This window comes from Muntiacus reevesi, chromosome 2, assembly GCF_963930625.1.
Source record: "Muntiacus reevesi chromosome 2, mMunRee1.1, whole genome shotgun sequence".
In the NCBI taxonomy this organism is placed as follows: domain Eukaryota; kingdom Metazoa; phylum Chordata; class Mammalia; order Artiodactyla; family Cervidae; genus Muntiacus; species Muntiacus reevesi.
In genome coordinates, this window is record NC_089250.1 from 269,740,222 (window position 1) to 269,757,893 (window position 17,672).

The window sequence follows — 17,672 nt, forward strand, 5'->3', positions numbered from 1 at the left end:
TGTCATTTCCCTTCATTATGGTTTCCCTTGCTGTGCAAGTGCTTTTAAAGTTAATGAGGTTCCCTGCTGAGTTTTTCTTATTTCTATTTTTCATTATCCTAAGAGGTGGATCCAGAGGGAATTTGCTGTGATTTATATCAAAGCCTGTTTTTCCTATGATTTCCTCGAATGGCAGGAATTAATTGTCCCTTCAATTTGTTCTTTCATTAATTTGGAGTTTTTCTTTAAATGGTTGGGGAGTGTTGTAATTTCATTCTCTTTTTTTCTTGTTTAAGGACCCTCCTCCCTGTCGTCTGGTCTGGCTATTAACAAGTTACTTTGGCCTCTTGACCATCTGCCCTGTTTTGAATTCTTTTTCCAGGACCTACCCCAGGACATTTGTTGAGAATAGGTGTTTTTTACTTAACATCCCTGAAGGACTGGTGAATATGAAGAGCCCATCAGCGCAGGTTTTTCAGTTGTTGTTACCAAAGCAGCCACAAGGCGGCAGCATTTTTCATCCTCCCCCTTTTTTGGTAAAATTTCTTTTTTTTTCCCTAATAGAGTTGATTACTGACGTGTTTGCTGTGGGTGTACAGAAACTTGATTCAGTTATAAATAGATGTACAGCTGCTCTTTTCTGGGATCTTTTCCCATGAAGGTTATCACAGCGTTCCTTCAACTTCCTGTGCTATTCAGGTGGTTCTTTTAGATTACCTGTTTGCTGTGTAGTAAAGTGTGCATGTGAGAGTTGGACTATAAAGAAAGCTGAGCGCCGAAGAATTGGTGCTTTTGAATTGTGGTGTTGGAGAAGACGCTTGAGGGTCCCTTGGACTGCAAGGAAATCCAACCAGTCCATGCTAAAGGAGATCAGTCCTGGGTGTTCATTAGAAGGACTGATGCTGAAGCTGAAACTCCAATACTTTGGCCACCTGATGGGAAGAGCTGACTCATTTGAAAAGACCCTGATGCTGGGAAAGATTGAAGGTGAAAGGTCATGCTGATCGCAGGCGGGACGGCGCCAGCCAGAAAATGATAACAGGGAAGCCCCTCGCTGAAAGGTCTCAGATAAGCCCCAGGGACAGACATCCACCAATCAACAGCCCGTTGCCAGGCAGACTGATGAACGCAAAGGCGCCAAGACTCCGGCCAATCAAAAAACCGACACGACCTAAAAGTCCAGTCAGCATCCTGGTCCCACCACTTCCCTATCCAGCGGGGTATATAGGTGTCGCCACCTTTCCCCGCAGATTGCAGACCCCCGCTTTCCCTCTGCTCGCGCCTGGGAGCTCTGCCCGGGAGCGATTGCCAATAAAGCCTCTTAATACTCGGGCGCTCTCTTTGTCTTGCCGCGGCGTTCTTACAGAAGGCAGGAGGAGAAGGGGACCACAGAGGATAAGATGGTTGGATGGCATCACTGACTCAATGGACATGGGTTTGAGTGGACTCCGGCAGTTGGTGATGGATAGGGAGGCCTGGCGTGCTGCAGTCCATGGGTTCACAAAGAGTCGGACATGACTGAGCGACTGAACCGAACCGAACTATACATTTTAATCCCTCTTAGTGTATTCCTCCTGCAACTTTTAAAAAAAAATAAACCACCAATGAGCTGTTTTCTTAACTCTGGATCTGTTTCTACTTACAAATTATTTCATTTGCATGAATTTCTGGCTTCCACCTGTAAGTAATATTTGAGGATGTTTGTCTTTGGTCTCATGCCTCAGTGTGATAATCTCTCGGTACATCCATGCTGCTGCCCCTGGTATTTTTATTTTCTGAGTGTATTCTACTGTATAGATGGGCCAGTTAGTCTTGATTTTTCTGTCATTGGATATTTTGGCTAATGCTCTGACTTGGTTATTATGAACAGTGCTGCCCTGAAAATTGAAATGTACATATTCTTTTGAATTAGGATTATTTTCCAGATGAAAGCAAGGAGTGCTATTGCTGAAAACTGTGATAACTCTCTATTTCATGTTTTAAGGAACCTCCAAATATTTTCCTTTGTGGCTGCACCCACCCATTTACAGCCCTGCCCACGGTGTAGGAGGGTTCCCTGTTCCCCTCGCCCTCCGCAGCACTTAAGCTTTGAAGATCTTTTCAGGCCGTTCTGAGCCGTGTGCGGTGATGGCTCATGGTAGTTTTCATTTGCATTTCTTTAATAATTACTGATGTTGAGTATCTTTCCATGGGCTTTTTACTTTCTACGGGGGAGTACAGTTAATCTCTGGGAAGTGGCTACTTGAAAGTCAGTCCTGTTTTGAGTTCTTTTCGTGTGATTTACCCCGGAAGATTTCTTTAGGGCGGGTGTCATTTAAAGCCCCACAGGACTTAATAAGAGCGTCAGCACGGGTTTTCAAGGGGCTGTTACAGGGAATGACCACAAGGTGGCAGCATTTCTCCGTGCCCGCTCTGGTTACCTGGGCAACCAGAGCCTTAGGGCAAGTCCCCTTTCTGGGTTGTCAATGAGAAAGCATCCAGGGGATCTTCCCGACCCAGGGGTTGAACCCGCTTCTCTTATGTCTCCTGCATTGGCTGGTGGATTCTTTACCGCTAGCGCCACCCGGGAAGCCCTAAGGCTTCTGTCTCCTTACTTCTTCCCCGTAACCCTTCACCCCCCAGGCGATCCCAATGATTGCAACACCCCTCTGCAGAGGGAGCTGTCCTCTCAGTGGGGTGACCCTAAGGAAGGAGGCTGGAGGTGGGAATCTAGCCTCCAGGAGACACGGGGCCCAGAGGACTTTGCAAAACTCTTCCAGCCCCCACCATCCTTTGGGGGGACTAGATTTAGTTCTGCTGCAGGAGGATCCCCTGGATCTGGAGACTGTGGACTCATGCAGAGGGGAACAGGAAGCCCATGTTCATTGGGGCGGGGGGCTCATTGGTTGGCATCTCCTCCCCAGCGCCCTCAGCCCCAGGACAGTCCCACCTGCGTACCCAGCCTGCTCAGGCCTGAGGGATGTGACCCAGCCCAGATCCCCAAGGCCTGAGGGGAACAGAGCCAGCAGTTCTTTTGTCTTTCTTTTTTTCCTGTTCTTTTTTATGTTTATTTTGAATTTGAGTATATAGATGACTTGCATTGTTGTGTTTTTTTTTTTTTATGTGTAAAGCAACATTATTCATTTATATATAGATATGTATGTGTTCTTTTTGGGTTCTTTTTCTCATATAGGTTATTTATAGAGTCAAAGTAGGGTTCCTTGTGATCTACAGTGGGTCCTTATGGATTATTTGCAGTGTGTATATGTTATTCTCAACATATATTTCTCCCTGCACCCCGCCCTTCGTTTTTGGTAACCATAAGTTTCTTTACTAAATGTATGAAGCTGTTATTGTTTTGTGAAGAAGTTCATTTGTTTCCATGTTTGGATTCCACCTAGAAGTGATAACATGTGATACTTTGTCTCAATTACTTCACCTAGTGTGGCATCTCTAGTTCTTTCCTGTGACTGGAAGTGGCATTCTTTCATCTTTTCTGGCTGGTAATGCCGCAGTATCTGAACCCCATCTTCTTTAACCATTCATCTGTCCTTCTACACTTAGGTTTCTTTTGTGTCTTGGTGATTGTATCCAGTGATGCCATGATGGTTGGTGTGCAGTATCTTCTGAAAATTTGGTTTTCCCAGGATCCACGCCCAGGCGTGGGTTGGCTGGGTCACATGGTACTTTGTTGTTGCGTGTCTGAAAGCCCCTCCAGAGCGGATGCACTGATTTACATTTCTACCCACAGGGAAGGAGGGTTCCCTTCTCTCCACACCCCCTCCAGCATTTATTGTCGAATTTTTGAGGTGGCTATGCTGACTGGTGTGAAGTGATACCTCACTGAACTTCTGATTTGCATTTTTCTAACGATTAGGGACGCTGAGCATCTTTTCACGTACTTTATGGCCACCTGGATGCCTTCTCTGGAGAAACGCCCATTTTGATCTTTGGCCCAGTTTTCTATTTTTTTTTTTATTTGAGCTGCATGGACTGTTTGTATGTTTTGGAGATGAATTCCTTGTATCTCCATTTGCAAACACTTTTTTTTCCCCACCCATTCTGAGGGTTGTCTTTTTCTTTCATTTATGGTTTACATTGCTGCTCAAATGCTTTTAAGGCTAATGAGGTCCCATTTGCTTAGTTTATTTTATTATTCTAAACATGAATCCAAAAAGAACTGGCTGTGATTTATATCAAAGCATGTTCTGTATATTTTCCTCAAAAGCTTTATACTGTCCATCCCTCCATTTAGATCTTTAATTGATTTGGCGTATGTTTTTCTGCATGGGGTTAAGCAGTGTAGTGATTTCATCGTCTTTTCACTTGTTTGAGGAACCTCCCCCTTGTCGTCCATACTGACGGTTAACAGCTTACCTTGCCAGCATCAGTGTAGGAGGATTCCCGTTTCCCCACACCCTCTCCAGCATTTACTGTTTGCAGACTTTTTGCCAATGGCCATTCTGATTGGAGTGAGGTGATTCCTCATTGTAGTTTTGATTTGAATTTCTGTAAGTTTTAGTGATACTGAAATCTTTTCACGTGATTATTTAGAAAGACTGTGAGTAAAACTTACCTCCCAAGGTTGGCTTCTTGACCAATTGCCAGGTTTTGAGTGCTTTTTCCAGGGTTTTCCAAGGTCGTTCGTTGACAACAGGTGTTTATTCCTGGCATCCCTGAAGGCCTGGTGAATGATACGTCTCCATCTTCACAGGTTTTAAGTTGTTGCTACCCAAAGTGGCCATTAGGTGGCAACATTTCTTCATGCCCCACTCTATTATTTTTGGTCATTTAAATTTTTATATTCTATTGGAATAGACGTGATTTCCGATGTTGTGCTTGTTTTGGTTTTCAGGAACTTGAGTCAGTTATACATAGACATGTATCTATTAGACATGGTCCTTCTATTACATTGAGAAAAACTGTACTTTGGAAAAATACATGTTTTTAGAGGTTCTAAAATATGTCCTTGAGTTTGCTAATCAGAGACTGCCAGTTCAACAAATAGTTCACAATTGCTTTCATCTTGGTTTTCACTAGGGGTTAATTTTTTAAAGGTTAAAATTTATGGACTCAAATCTACTAAAGTGACAAGGAAAATGTTTGCGTGTGTATAGCAAGTCAGATATGTGCTGTCAGTGAGAGAAGAATATAAAGACTGGAAATATTTTTGTTGTAAAAAAGTAATGATAATTCTATTCTCTAGTCAGTCATTTATAAATGGGGAAAAGTAGAACAAATTAATAAATTCTTGGCCTTGAGAGGCCTTTTGGGAATTTAGTCTCAGACTCCTGAGGAATTGCAGCAGAGTCAGCATAGAAGAAGCTGTGTGGTCAGCACACCAGACTTAGTTTTAAAACAAGTTAGTCTTGGCCTAATTTAATGAAAATGGAGGCAATTTTAGAAAGAAAATATGTTTCACTAAATATTAAATTCTAGCTTTGTTAATTAAGGTCTATGTTTACTAAGAAGCTCTTATGACACAGTGCCTTGCTTTTATGTAATAATGCTAATGAGAGTTAACTGAATTATTAAGGGGTTCTCTAAGTTCACCTCTAAAACTTGCCTCAGTGATCAATCATTGGATAAAAGTCGGAATCTCCATGATCTATAGCCAGGAGATTAACACCAGGCTAGTTACTTAACAAACTAAGTCAGAGGACCTGGGACATATTGACTATACTTAAAACAGGTTCTCAAATTCTTACTTATGATCCTACTAATACTGCTAGCTGTATTATTTCCTTTTCTGCCTCCTTTCCACAGTTGCTTCCTGCATTATTGAATGTGTGACTGAGCGGCTGATAAAATGATGATATGAGATCAGTGAGGGTGATGGTGAAACTCTAGATGTGGGAAGAAGCAACAAGAGGGAACGTTTTCATGGACCGTAGAGGCGGGTGAGACAGGCGATCCAGGGTCTATTGGCTCCTGTTTCTTGGGTTAGTGGCCTGTCAGCAGAATCTTTGCCAGACCTAGGAATGAGCATTCCTAGCACCATGGGACAAAATGGACGTGATATGCCCCAACCATGGTCAAATTTATGGCCACAAAGGGGCCATGCCGACTGAAAACGAGCACTTGCCGTCTGCCCCGGCTAGGATTAGATCAGGACTTGCTGCAGCGCCTGCCCTGGGTCATTTCAGGAACGAGGAATCTGTGCTCTGGGAAAAGCTGGCAGAACAGGCCTTCAGATAGTTAGATAATCTCATGAGGGCAAAGATTTTCATGAGACCAGATTCTTGCCTCTTCTCACACCTAGAGGAGCACTAAAGTCAGTAACAGTGACAACTGCTCTGATTAATATGGGAATCAAAGGTTAGAACCTACTTAGATAAAACTGGACAACTGGCTACCAGGCTACAGGTCTCCTTGAAGTGCCAGGTCTAGACTGGGATTCCAGCTTATTCAACTGGGGAAAAATTGTGATTGATTTTTTATATGAATGTTCAGGTTTTCACTCCTCCAACTACTTGAAACTGAGTCTGTCACACCTACGTCAGTCACTCTGGGCTAAAACAAAGACATCAAAGCATGTGAGACCACCCCATAAGGCTCCATTCCTTTGGAGAGGGTAGCACCAGTGTGACTCTATCTGAACCAGGATCAAAATTGCTAAAAAATGTAACCTGGTTCTTACTCCTGCTATAGCTCCTGCTCACAATAATTTGTGATAATTAATCACAGATCTTTGGCCCCTGGCTTTTTAAATCCACTTGTTATGTTTGTCTCTTCCAGATTACGATGGTTTCCCATCAAGATAATGGTTCTAGCTACTCCTCGGAACAGATCCTGTGGGATTAACAACAGAAGTCACCCTGGTGCCCCTGAATGAGACAGGGTGAGAGCTCCATGCCCCCAGCTAGGCAAGATCTACAAGCCCCATGCCAGCCTGAAGAAGCTACAGAAGACAGACCTTCGCCCTTCAGCCTCACAATAAAGATTTTTGGGGTTCATGTCTCTCAGCAGGATTTGATGTAGGTGATAGAGGGGCCTGTGGGCTGGACAGCTGGTGTTTGTCAAGTGGAGTGAAATGGAAGCTTTGTTTTCACTCACACACTCCAAGGACAAACCTAGTGGCAGAAGCTGAAGTCTGCTAGTGTGAAGAGATAAGGTGTCCACTTCTGAGGTCAAAGAAGACTGCCCTGTACAAGGGCAGGAAGGTGCCTTGATGGCCAAAAAGAGAGGGGGCCCCATCCCATAATAAGTGTGGACATGCACCCACAGGCCTCTGTGGGGGGATCAGTCTTAGCAAATGTTGTGCCCACGTCTTGGGGAGGGTGCAGGGACCAGTCAGGTGTGAAAAAAGAGACAAGGTGATCGGCCAAAGGTAACCGAAGACCCAGAAGGACGGTCCTGAATGAGGGACTTACATCACCTCCCCCTGGCTCCTCCTCAGGACACACACACACTTCTCTTGGTTCTGCATGTCTGCGCCACTCCTGTCTTAAACACCCTGTGTTTCTCTACACTCTCCCAGATGTTATGCTGTGTCAATAACAATGGACTTCTATACATATTTACACCTCTTGCCTCCTTAATATATTCTTGGGTTCAAACCAGGGAACGACCGAAGGTCACTTTGCTTCTACACTCCTGCCACCTTCGGTCTTGTGGGTGGCAGGCCTGCTTTTCATCCAGGGCACCCTGGTTCAACTCCGGGCAGGGAGCCGAGATCTCTCTCCAGGCCAGCTCATGGCGGTCTTCCCGAGATCATGATCGTACGTTTTCTGTAGCCACGGCTGGAAAAGGTGTTATTTCATCGCATGTTGTGGTAGAATAATATCGCCTTGTATGTCTGTACTGCATCTTTTCTCTCCGCCATCTCTCCTTCTAAACGTTGGTTGCTTCACCCTCTTGGTTATTGAACCTAGAGCTGCCGATATCACTGGGGTGTGGCTCTCTTCTAAAATATTAGTTTTTCTCCAGATCTCTCCCCAGGCATGGGAGCCCAATCAATGAAAATTCATACACATATATGATTTTTTAATTTATTTTTTATTGCTGGATAATAGCTTTGAAATTTTCTGTCAGTTTCTGACTAAGCTCATGCCAGCTCTAATTATAACTTATTTGAGGTTGAAGTGATTTATGATGTATGGGCCTTAGTGAGTAGCAAATTCAGGCCTTAGTGTGGAACAGAGACAGGCCTTAGCATTGACCAGACTCGGTGTGAACTAGAGTCAGGCCTTAGTGTGGACCCGAGTCTGTACTGAGTGTGGAGCAGAGTCTGGCCTTAGCGTGGACCAGAGTCAGGTCTAGGTCTGGACCAGAGCCAGACCTAAGTGGGTAACAGTCACGCATCAGGTAGACTGGGTTCCACACTCAGGCCTGACTCTGGTCCACATAAGGCCTGACTCTGGTACTTACTTACCCGGACTCAGGTCCATCCTGAGACCTGATTCTGGTGCACGCCAAGGCCATACTCTGGGGCACACCAAGCCCTGACTCTGGTGCACGCTAAGGCCTGACTCTGGTACTCACTTAGACCTGACTGTGGTACTCATTTTGGCCTGACCCTGGTCCCCTCCTATGCCTGTCTGTCATCCTCACTTAGGACAGACTCCGGTCCACACTAAGGCCTGACTCTGGTCATCATTAGGACTGACTTTGGTCCACACTCAGGCCTCACCCTGGTCCACACTCAGGCCCGGCTGTGGTTCTGGTTTAATCCTGACTCTGGTACAAGTTAGGCCTGACCCTGGTAAAAACAACTGTGAAAACCTGGGGGCAGTTAACATCCACCAAGCCTGCGTGTGCGCTCAGTTGATTCAGTCGTGTCTGATTCTTTGTGATGCTGTGGACTGTGGCCCACCAGTCTCTGTCCGTTGGATTCTCCAGGTAACAATTCTGGAATGGGTTTCCATGCCCACCTTGAGGTATCTTCTTGACCCAGGCATCCAACCAGTGACGTCTCCTGCGTTTTCTGCATCTCAGGCAGATTCTTTACTGCAGAGCCACCCGGGAAGGCCCTCACCAAGCCTGGGGACCTGTCAAAAAACAAACAACAAAAAAAAAACCCTAATCCCAACAACTGTTCTCTGGAAGGTAGTGGACAAAGAGCCTAAGACCCAAATCACCAAGGCCCCACCTCACAGCCCCCTCCCTGGAGGCCCCACTGTGGCAAGACCCCACCCCACTGTGCTTCTCCATGGGAGGCCCTGCCCCCCCTCTCCTCCCAGGGGTCCCACCGCACCCCTCACTGGTTTCAGAATCAGGTCCTCACTAAGCCAAGATTCCGGTTCTCATACGGCTCTACCCTGGTTCTCACTGAGGCCCGACTGGTTCTGAGGCCCGACTCTGGTTCTGAAGCCTGCCGCTGGTCCTCACTGAGGCCTTTGCGCCCGTCAGCACTGTGCCTGCCGTGCCAGCACTCGGTGCTACTTCCTTGCCCTGGATGTCCTCCTGGGCTCCTGTTTGCCTTTGGCCTCTTACCTTGTTTCCTTTTCCACACCCACTCTTCCCTGGACCCTCCCCAGCACGCATGTACAGCCTTTTCCTCACGTTGATCCCCCACACAGGCCTGTGGTGCGTGTCACTTCCTGTGGGATGGGGCCACATGCTTCTCTCAGCCCCAAGTAGCCCTCCTGCCCGTGTGCCGAGATGGAAGCTTTCCTTGTCCTCAGGACTGGGCATTTTATCTCTTTACCCCAGCAGGGCTCAGCTTCTGCCACTAGCTCTGTCCTTGGAGTGTCTGGGTGAGAACAAAGCTTCAACTTTACTCCACTCGACAGACCAGCTTTCCAGCCTGGGGGCCCTCTGTCTTCTCCCTTAAATCCCTCTGAGAGACACGAACCAAAAAGATGTTTATTGGGAAGATGAAGGTGGAGGTCTCTCTTCTGTAGCTTCTTCAGGCTGGCATGGGACTGTAGACCCCACCTAGCTGGGGTCACAGAGCTCTCGCCCTGTCTCATTAAGGGACCCCAGGGTGAGTTCTGTTGTTATTCCCGCAGGATCTGTTCTGAAAATTGGCTGGAATCTGCATCACCACTATCTTGATGTGAAACTGTAGTAATCTGAAAGAGACGAATTTAGCAAGGAGATTTAGAAAGGCAGGGGCCAAACATCAGTAAAAGAATTACTGTGACCAGGGGCCCAAGCAGGAGTAAGAGCCAAGTTATGTTTTTTAGCAATTTTGATCTAGATAGAGTCAGCACTTGTGCTACCCTCTCCAAGGGAATGTAGCCTTCTGCTGTGGTCTCACATGCTTTGATGTCGTTTGTATTAGCCCAGAGTGACTAAGGGAGGTGTGACAGACTCAGTCGAAGTAGTTGGAGGAGTGAAAACTTGAACATTAATAAGCAAAGTAGATCTCTCATTTTTTTTTTTTTCCAGGAGAGTAAGCTTGATTTCCAGTCTAGATCTAGCACTGTAAGGAGACCTTTAGCCTGGTAGCCAGTTGTTTAGATTTATCTAAATAGAGTTTAACCTCTGATGTGCTATTATTAGAACACAAAAAAATCACAAAACCCAGAGCAGTTGTCAGAGTTACTGATTTTAGTGCTTCTCTAGGCATGAGAAGAGGCAGGAATCTGGGCTCATGAAAATCTTTACCTGAAAACATCTGACTGTCTGCAGGCCTGTCCTGCCAGTTCTCCCAGAGCACAGAGTCCGCGCTCCTGACCTCCCCCCTCAGCGCCTTTCAGGGGGTGCTGAAGGCCAACAGTGGCGGTGGCTCCTGATTTAATCTTCGCAGGAGCAGACAGCAGGAGCCAGCTTCCTGTCAGCATGGCCCCTTCATGGCCGTAAGTCTGACCACGGTTTTGGTGGCATTTCACATCTGGTTTGAGCCATGGTGCTAGGAATGTTCGTTCCCAGGCCTGGCAGAGATTCCGCTGACAGGGCGCGCAGTGCAACGTCACTGGACGAGGCCATAACGCAGTAACCAGGAGCCGCTAGACCACCTATGTGGACAGCAAGATGGCTGTCTGAGGAGGCCTTACAAATAGCTGAGAAAAGTAGAGAAGCGAAAGGCAAAGGAGGAAAGGAAGGATATACGCATTTGAAAGCAGAGCTCCAAAGAAGAGCAAGGAGAGATAAGAAAGCCTTCCTGAGAGATCAATGTAAAAAAAACAGAAGAAAACAATAGAATGGGAAAGACTAGAGATCTCTTCACAAAAATCAGAGATACCAAGGGAACATTTCATGCAAAGATGGGCTCAATAAAGGACAGAAATGGTATGGACCTAACAGAAGCAGAAGAGATTAAGAAGAGGTGGCAAGAATACCCAGAAGAACTGTACAAAAAAGGTCTTAATGACCCAGATAACCACAATGGTGTCACTCACCTAGAGCCAGACATCCTGGAGTGTGAAGTCAACTGGGCCTTAGAAAGAATTACTACCAACAAGGCTAGTGGAGGTGATGGAATTCCAGCTGAGCTATTTTAAATCCTAAAAGATGATGCTATGAAAGTGCTTCACTAGGTATGCCAGCAAATTTGGAAAACTCAGCAGTGGCCACAGGACTGGAAAAGGTCAGTTTTCATTGCAGTCCCCAAAAAGGGCAATGCCAAAGAATGTTCAAACTACTGCACAATAGCACTCATTTCACATGCTACCAAGGTAATGCTCAAAATCCTTCAAGCCAGCCTTCAACTGTACGTGAACTGAGAACTTCCAGATGTACAAGCCGGATTTGGAAATTGCAGATTAAATTGCCAACATTCATTGGATCACAGAAAAAGGGAATTCCAGAAAAACATCCACTTCTGCTTTATTGACTACACTAAAGCGTTTGACTATGTGGATCACCACAAACTGTGGAAAATTCTTAAACAGGTGAGAATACCAGACCACCTTAGCTGCCCCCTGAGAAACCTGTATGCAGGTCAAGAAGCAACAGTTAGAACCGGACATGGAACAACAGACTGGTTCCAAACTGGGAAAGGAGAATGTCAAGGCTGTATATCATCAGCCTGGTTATTTAATGCATATGCAGTGTACATTCTGGAGAGAAACTCTAGTGCCGGGAGCCAACACACGAGACCCTACCCCTAACAAGGCTGTAAGGGAAAAAACCTGACGGGCAAGGCGTATCAGGTTTTCAGGGGTTTTTCGAAAAGGCCAGCTCATGAGATCCCACCCATGACAAGGTCACGAGGAGAAAGCCTGACAGGCAAGGCAGATCAGGTTTTCAGGGATTTCGGAAAGCTGCCCCCAGCTCTCACCTTAAAGATGATATCTGTCTTTCTGATGCCTGCCTCAATGGACTACTCCCTAATTCCTCTGACACAGGCAGGAAGGCCTTCCCCGATCTCTTCCCAAATAAGAATCAATTTAGAATTTTAATCAATAAGTTTCCCAGGTGGTGGTATTTTATGAAATTATTTAGGGTGAGAGGAGTGTTTTAATTTAAACTCCTTTGCTGGTAGTTTGTTAGCCAAATGCCTTTATGCCCTTGGTACTAATATGCATGATTGCTTATAATATCCTAATCATAAAATAGCATAAAGAACCTGATTATATAAAAGCCCTAATAGATATAGAGCCCTTTTAAGGGGTAAAGGAGTCCTATTAGAAAACATAAGAAAATTATTCTATAGGTGGTTATTGGGTTGTGATTTGCTTGCTGTGTTTTGCTTGCTGTATTTTTGCCTTTAATGTGCTAAGATTGTGTTATAAAAACCATTGTCAATATAGTTAAAGATCCAGGGAAATAAGAACTTAGCCCTAGTGTGGTAACAATGAGATGGTTGTTAATTGTCAGCCAGGAGTACTAGGCAGAAGCTGCCTCCCTGAAGCCGCAGAGTCTGTATGGAGTAAACTTCTTAGATAAACACAACTGACAACTTTTGCAGAAAGATTAATTTTTGTATTAACAAGAATATAATTCTACTCTGTACTATCTCCCTATGACCCTGTTACCTTTCAGTTAAGGTCACCATAAAAACGGAAAATAGGTTTACAATCACCTGACCTGCATAAAATGTTAATAGCCCCAAGGCCAGAAGATAATGTACAAGACCCGCATAAACAAAGAAGTATGCAGAAAACACCCTGGTTTCATAAAGGACAAGCTGACGTAATGCTAAACTATCTTCCCCTTAGAAATGTACTAACTTAGGGTATAAAAGCTATGGTAAAAAATAAAGCATTGCCAGACTCTTCCAGACTCTCTGCACCCCCATCTGGTCATTCTGTCTCTCTCTCTCTTTCTCTCTCTCTCCCCCTCGCAGACTTGGCCCTATCAAGGCTAGTCTCACGTCTCTCTCTCTCGCCGACGCCGTTCATCCTGAGGGTACCCCCTGGATCCTGCCGAGGCTGGACCCCAGCACTCTAGTAATGTAATAAGTGATGAAAGAGGTTCGTCCCAAATGTAGTTTAGAAAACAGGAGAGGGTTGATACAAGAAAGACAAGTGAATGATGTTTAAAAAAAAAGTAGCAAAGTATTTAATCAAATCTAAATAAATATCAAAGAATGTATTGGAATTAATTCCATGTATCAAAGTAAGACAAAGGATTGTTCTAAATTTTCAATAGTTATATCATTTGCTTATTAAGGATAAGACAATGATAGTTCACTGGAATCTTGACGCATCTTTATCATATCAACCAAAGTCATGAATATTAGTTGACATGTTTGTGATAACGACATCTCTGATAACCCTAGAAAAGTATGTGAAAGGCTTCCCAGAAGAGTCATGTAGCTAGTTACATCTTGTTTATTAAATGATTAGCCTCTATTTTGTAACCACAGAAGTCACAATTCTCAGCTCATTGTATCAGAGCAATGAATATTGTTGTCTATGTTTGTAAATCTGTATTTTAATTAAGGTCACACAGTGGATTGTAAAAGGTTTTATTATGACTATGTGTGATATTCTTATATGTTAATTAATAAAATTGAATGGTTTTTGGTGATAAAGTTGATGTGTAATGAATGAAGTGTTAACCCACCACCAACATTAAACTCTCCCACCTTCCTTAAGGTTACGGGGGAGAGATTGTGACAATAAACTATTAGGTAGCACAGAGGATAACATCTGTAACAATTAGTTACCTCACTACCCTTAACCCTCAAACAATGTGATAATATATTTTCCATCAATTCTGCATGTACCTTCCCCTGCGCCCCGTAACTGCTGGGGCATGGTGACGGCTCTAACAAGAAGGATCCTACAGAGTGCTGCTGAGAGCTCCCCTGAACTGCTCCATGCTGTTGCTGCCTCAGCGTCTGTCTGGGGAGCAGGCAGCCTGCAGGTCCTTGAACTCACACCTGCCAGTCCTGTGAGCACCTGCTCTAGGTGACCCCCTTCCTTGAGACCAGCAGTCTTGCTGAACCCCCGGGTCTACTTCACAGGACCCCCTTCAGTGAAACCCTCAGAGCTGACCAGAATCCTGCTCCTCTGGTTTGAATGGACCCATCCACACTCAGCCTGGGGAGCCCAGAGCACTTCACCCAGGGTCACTTAGAAAGGCCTGAACCCCAAGAATTGCAGCTTTCTCTGCCTGGTTCTAGCCTGACCTCCCTCAGAAATTCCCACCCTAAACCCTCCCCTCCTGAGAGGTCTCAGCTGTGCTGAGTGTGAGGGCTGAAGCCCAGGGCTCCTGAGTGTGGGTCTTGGGGGAGAAGCATCAGAACAAACAGGGAACTTGCTGAAGACTCATTTCACGGCCCCACCTCAGACCTGCAGATTCATAACTTCTTAGAGTGGGGACCTGACCTCGAGGGGTTCAATTCACTGAAATGGTTCAGGAAGAATCTGAACCATTGGCCAAGTGGTTTCCATCTGTTTCCCATCAGGGTCACGTGACCGGTGTTAGGAAATGACCTCCCCGGCGCCCTCCCCTGAGTTCTCTCTTGGGCCTGTGGGAGCCCCAGTGTGCTGTGTAGGAAGTGCTCCAGGGGTATCTAAGGGGGGCCCTTAGAAGGAGGAGACTCCTGGTCCATTTGTGAGAGCTGAGGCCCAGCGTCAGTCCGCGGAGAGGCAGCAAGTTCTGCTCTGCGTGGGCTTTAAAGGGGCAAGTCAGTGCAACCCACACACCCGTGTGAGCACAATTTGGGGGAATTTATATGAAGAAAGAAGAGTAGACGGCGACAACAACAACAATTTGATAGATTGGTCTCCACGGAGGAGCTGATTGTCCTGAATCTCGCCTGAGACGAAGGACAGGAGAGGTCGGCCTTTCTCGCTTTTCAAGGTCCTTCTGCCTGTGGGGGTGTTGGGAGCAGGCGAAGGAGCTGTGCTGGCACCTCTGGAGGTGTAATCTCACGATGCTGAGGTGATTCCTCCAGAGTCGTGAAGCGAAAACGACCCAGGGCAGGAGGAAGAAGAGGAGGGAATGGCAGCTTCTCAGGGGAATGTCCTGATCCAGGTGAGAGGCTGTGTCTGCTTTTTCCTCCTTAAATGCCCTGGATTGAAAACATATACATCTTTAATTCTCTTTTTCTGATATTCTTGCCTGGCGAGGTGGTTTTCAACTATTAAATCCTATTTTTTCTTTTATTTTATGAGTCACAATCTGGCTCTTCTCTGTGCATGGGCCTCTTCTTTTCTGCCTCCAGGCTCCCTACAGGGCATGAAGCATTCCCAGTGGGAATGAACAGCTTTCAGTTTTTCAAAATATTCCCTTTTGGAAAGATCAACAAGGGAACGCTTTGATATGCAGAATTCCCCTTGGGATGGGGTGGGGTCGCAAAGAGTCAGACACGACTGAGCAACTCTTCAGTTCAGTGTAGTCGCTCAGTCGTGTCCAACTCTTTGCGACCCCGTGAATCACAGCACGCCAGGCCTCCCTGTCCATGACCAACTCTTGGAGTTTACTCTAACTCATGCCTATCTAGTCGTTGACACCATCCAGCCATCTCATCCTCTGTCATCCCCTTCTCCTCCTGCCCCCAATCTCTCCCAGCATCAGGGTCTTTTCCAATGAGTCAACTCTTCTCATAAGGTGGCCAAAGTATTGTAGTTTCAGCTTCAGCATCAGTCCTTCCAATGAACACCCAGGACTGATCTCCTTCAGCAGGGACTCCTTGCAGTCCAAGGGACTCTCAAGAGTCTTCTCCAATATCGTAGTTCAAAAGCATCAATTTTTGGGCGCTCAGCTTTCCTCACAGTCTAGAATTCCTTAGAGACTTTTGAAAAAAATCTGACTATTCTCTACATTGGTAAGAAAGGTCTATTGTTTAAATGTGCTATTAGGGGAGAACGGGGGAGGCATTTTTGGAGTAAAAATGCATAAAACTGAAATTTTCTCAAGATAAATTGAGATTTCCTTAATTTTGCCGAAAGTACCTGAGCAGAGACCATGTGTCTTCTCGAGTGTTTCTCTCACCTGACACCAGTTTATCCCATTACATCTGATGGTCACCGATTCGGGTGTTTTCTGCTAGATTCTCACACCATGAAGTTCCATTTTTTTCTGTTTATCTTTAATAAAATCTTGGAAAGACGTAGTGAGGGGGGTGCACAATCCAACACAGTTAAGGTGGAAACTCCATTTCCTCCTAGTATCTCTTTGCTGCTCATTGGCTCTGAAATATGAGCACTCAGCTGTGTTCAGGAGAGATACTGAGTTTTGTAAGGACAGGCTTTCATTAGTCAAGTCAGACACTTTCCCTTATGGGTTATTACAAATATTGAGAATAGTTCCCTGGGCTACACAGCAGTTCCTTCTTGGTTGTTTTTGTACATACTAGAGCGTATATGTTAAACACAAAGTCCTAATTCTGTTCATTTTTCTTTGTGTGTGTGTGTTCATTTTTCTAACGAGCAGGTTCCCTTGGAGAAAAGGAAGAATCCCAGCGCTAGGTGTGAATGAATGAAGCAGATGACACAGGTGAGGGGTCCAAAGACCACAGAGGAAGCCAGACTTGTTCAGGTGGTCTGGGGAGGCCTGCTTCACTAGAGTGAGAAGCCTGGGTTTATTTCTGTCAAAGAGGGACATGATCTTCCCCGTTCTTCTGCTCTTAAACCTCCGTGTGTTGTTCTTCAGCTCCAGTGGTTTTTCCCTCACTTTCACTGAGAGCCAAAACCTTCCTCCTGGTCTCTGGGGATCTGCATACTCTCGCTGCTTTGGGGGACCTAAGAAAAGCTGCTTACAGTTCTGACAAAGTCTGCCTTAAGGCCTTCCCAAATTCCTGACTCTGCCTCAAGTCAGAAACGTGTGAGGAGAGTTGTGGAGATGCTGGGATTAGTTGACAAAATTCCAGAAATACTGGGAGCAGATATATGCTTCCTGCTTTCCAGTTTCCAATGGAAACTTCAAACGTGACTCTGTACTGGAGTATAACCGATGAACAATGTTGTGGGCAGCAGAGTGACTCAGCCATCCATGTACATGTGTCCGTTCTCCCCCAGATTCCCCTCCCATCCAGGCAGCCACATGACATTGAGCAGAGTTCCCTCTGCAGTACAGCAGGAACTTGTTGGCTATCCATTTTAAATATAGTAGTATGTACATGGTGATCCTTTATGGAGAATTGATATTTATTTTTCTTGAAAGCTTGCTGAAATTTTCCAGTTAATTCATCTAATCGAGGGATTTTTTAAATTACTTTTTAACTCTTTACTAATAGTTTTAGGTGTGTTATAATTTTTTAATTCACTCATGCTAACATCTAAGGTGTTCTGTGTTTCTAAGAATTGAATCTTTCTTTGAGGTATTCAACTTTTTGGTATAGTATCTTTCATCGTAACCTGATAGAATGACTTTTTGTTCTATGTAACATGTACAGGGCCGTTGTTTTTACTTCTGATCTTACTTGCATC

At 45.3% G+C, this 17,672-nt stretch overlaps 2 protein-coding genes and 1 pseudogene across 2 annotated transcripts in view; 1 reads left to right on the forward strand and 2 right to left on the reverse strand.

Annotated features, from left to right (window-relative positions):
• The window catches only part of LOC136161629 (small ribosomal subunit protein uS14-like), a 539,148-nt gene that overhangs the window by 450,909 nt on the left and 70,567 nt on the right, over positions 1-17,672 (reverse strand). The window lies entirely within an intron of this gene.
• Positions 1-17,672, forward strand: part of LOC136157556 (zinc finger protein 678-like) — a 466,372-nt pseudogene that overhangs the window by 44,671 nt on the left and 404,029 nt on the right.
• Positions 1-17,672, reverse strand: part of LOC136157568 (zinc finger protein 135-like) — a 466,540-nt gene that overhangs the window by 43,526 nt on the left and 405,342 nt on the right. The window lies entirely within an intron of this gene.